This window comes from Meriones unguiculatus, chromosome 4 (assembly GCF_030254825.1).
Source record: "Meriones unguiculatus strain TT.TT164.6M chromosome 4, Bangor_MerUng_6.1, whole genome shotgun sequence".
In the NCBI taxonomy this organism is placed as follows: Eukaryota; Metazoa; Chordata; class Mammalia; order Rodentia; family Muridae; genus Meriones; species Meriones unguiculatus.
Window position 1 is genome coordinate 87,605,725 of NC_083352.1, and position 3,660 is coordinate 87,609,384.

The following is a 3,660-nucleotide window of genomic DNA, read 5'->3' on the forward strand; positions in this document are numbered from 1 at the left end:
AAGTATAAAGGTACATAAATTTAAAAACCAAGACTCAAACCTCAAATCAAAATAATCAACATTAGGGCTAGAGAGATTGCTCAACAATTAAGAGCACATACTATTTTCACAAAGTACCTGAGTTTGGTTTCCAGCACCCACATCAGGCAGATTACAACTACCTGTTATTCCTGCTCTAGGCTCTGACACTCTCTTCTTGCCTACATTCTTGTACACCCACATACACACAACCCACACACATAAACACACAATTAAAAATAAAATCTTTAACCACTTATGAGATAAATGTGGTTGCCCATGTTTGGTAATTCCAGGACTTATGATGCTGATGCAGGAGAATCACCCCAAATTTGACGCCAGCCTGGGTTACATGGTGAGATTTGTATAAAAAACAAAACAAAACACCCCCAGAACCTTAAGGCCAAACCTCTCAATAACCTTACGTCCTCCGTTTTCACGGCACACCCAAATAACATCAGCTTCAAAAATCATTAGAATCCTCTGTGTATCTTCTTACTCTCCAAAACCAAAACTATCTACACTTTTATCCTTGTGGATGACTAGTGTGTAGGTAACTTTGGGTATTTAGGTGTGAGAGCATGACAGCATGTCAGGCTGTGAGTCTTCAAAGGGTGTGGCTTCCACGCCTGATGCCTTGGGGAATAATTCCTCCTGTACCTACACACACAGCTTCATAGCCTGGGCCAGACACACCTCATCACAGTCACACACATTCTCCCATCTTCTCCAACCAGAAACCTTTCCCATTTATTTTTGAGACAAAATCTTATGCTACAGCCAAGGCTGCCTCGGAACCTCAGGCCTCAACCTCACAGCCGTCCTCCTGCTTTAGCTTCCCAAATGCTGAGATCACAGGCATGAGCTACCATACCTTGTCAAATTGGAGACCATTTATGAATGAATAATTCTACCAATGACCATTGAAGAGAAGGAACTCTACCTAAAGTCAGATCTTAAAACTCAAATTATAGGATTTCTTTTCCCCCTCTGTGTTTTAAAAGCACTGTGTGCTTTCCTAACAATTTCTGATACTGTGTAATAGGAGATGTCTGGCTTACTCAGCAACAATGTTCCCTTTGAGAAGGAGCCCTGGCAGGTATGTTTATACACATACCTATAGTACACCTGTGTGTTTTGGGGTATGTGGGAGTATGTCCCTTAATTAATCAGAGTAAGATCCTGGTCAACCCACAAGTATAACAGAAGATGTAGGTACAAAGAGACGCATAAGCACCACACAACCAACACAAGAAAAGAGCATGCGACTTCGCCAGCGCACTCCATAGGCAGGTCTGATGTCAGCACCCAGAACCTTGACACGGTTCTTTCTCCACTTCTCTGGATCCCTTTGAAGAGTGGCGAGACATGTTTTAGAGCAGCAGAAACAAGGTGATTCTGTGGTTTTCTCTGACAAAGGAAGTGGTGTGTGATTTGAATAGGTTGGTGGCAAAGAAGCAGGCGTGAGGTCTGCGGACGAGCAGGGATGGCTTGAGAGCCTCACTTAAACTAAGCCCTTGAGCTGTCACCATGTGCAGGTAAGCCACTCAGAAATTGTGTTGCTCTAGTCTTTTTTTTTTTTTTTTTCCTCCATGTAAACCAGTGTGACCTTCCCAAGTGTTGGGATTATACACGCATGTTGTCACCTCTGGCTTCCCAGCTTGCTCTTGATCTATACTTAGTGACATGGGCTCTTTCCTCTGTGTCCTCTGACTTTTAGTCTTATTCTCTCCTTCCTGTGAAGAAGTTCTACCTTAAACCTCAGGTAGATGCTTCCTGAGAGAACAGCTATACCTCTTAGGCAGGTCTGCTCTTTTCCAGGGGAGGGAGAAAGATAAAATACCATAAACTTGGCTTCCTACATCCTTTTCTGTCTTTACTGTGTCCTTTCCCCCTCCGGATCTAAAGGGAAGAAAACTCAAAAGTTCCCTTTCTGAAGTCAGTAAAACCTTCTGCTTGTGGTTAAAATGAAAAACAAAACAAAACAAAACACAAAATTCTTCTAACTTTGTGTGTCTGCCCTGAGCATAAAGGGCTAAAAGACTAGGTCACTGGAGCCCAATCAAGTGCAGGGTGGACAGCTCAGACATTACGTTGTACTATAGAGTCACACGAGTGTCATCTTCATATACAAAGGCCACCCAGTCAGCCATCAAGCAGCTACTGAATGCCTGACTGTGCTCAGGACAGTTACATGACAAGGTCAGCCTGGTTTGATGCCGGCATGACAGATGCCAGACTGTGAGTCAGGAGTCCTAACAATTATTTGATTTGGGGGTGGGGACCCCAACTTCTTTGTTCCAAGGCCTGTTTCCTATACAGCTTGGGCCTTAGGTTTCTTCCACCCAGAACTGTGATGAAACGGGAAGCAGGGGAATGAATTCCTTCATTCTTCCATCTCCAGATATTTCCGGATAGCTGGAGAGACTGAGCAGCTGACCCTGAATTGCGATGTCTCTGTAAGGGCCCAGTGTGGTTCACCTGGATGTGTGGACACCTTCCTCCTGGTCAAGGGGGCCACCCACATGTGCCCCGTTTACAGCGCTCCAGATATATTTTCTCTCCCATCCCATGAAGAGTCCCAAGCCTGGCCTGCGTCAGGGTCTTCCCACGCGCTGGACTCGCTGCTTGGGCTTCCTACAGGAATGGCAGTGGGTTTGTCCCTTCTTCACGTCTCCTCAGTTGCTACCTTCTAGAAGGTCTCTCTAAATAAGTTCTTTCCTATTATGTTATTTTCAAGTTCCTGGGGCATAAAATCATTTTGTCTGCTTGGGGACCCCTGTCGACTAGATGTGGGTGGGGGTGGGGTGTCCTGTTTTACCCAGGACTGTGCACTCCGCCAGGCATGGTGTTGTGTCTGTAATCCCAGCATTTCAGAGGGTGCCATAGGAGGACACTCTGAGTGTGAGGACCTCCTGGGTTGGAGACTGCGTTCTAGGTCAGCCTGGCCTAGAGGGAAACCCTGCTTCAAAAAATTAAAAAGATAAAATTGTGGTACTGGAGAGGTGGCTCAGCAGTTAAGCGCACTTGCTGCTCTTGCGGAGAAAGCTCGTTCTGTTCCGGCCGCGTCAGGGTCAGGCATTTCACCGACCTCCAACTCCATTCTCTGGTCTCAGGGGGCACCGTACTCACACGACACACGGTCACACACACAGGGCAGGAGTTTCAATTCTACACTCAAGGCTGATACTGTCCTAAACTCGGAGGAAGCTGACGGCCTCTGGACTTGGTTCCCACTCAGTCTCCTTCTTCAGGACTCTGAGATTCAGTCTAGACGTTTCTTCGCATTGTTTGCTTTTTAGTTTTTGAGGCAGGGCCTCACTACGAAGACCTGGCTGGCCTGGAACTCACAAGCGCAAGGATGGAAAGCTAGAGCCACCATGCCCAACGTCTCCGCTCCTTGAGTGTCTGTTTTTTTATCTTGAGGGGGGGGAAAAAAAATAAAGGCTCTTATGACCTCACGACATACTCACGCTCACCGCAGTGACATCATGACCGCGTGGAGAGCGTCACAATGCGCCCAATATCCCTCACGCTCCTCCTCAGAGGCCTCTGACCTAGTCACAGAGGCGCGACGTGCTCCGGGCGGTGAGCTCGCGCGCCGATGACGTCACACCCAGCGCTGGCGTCACGTGCCCCCCC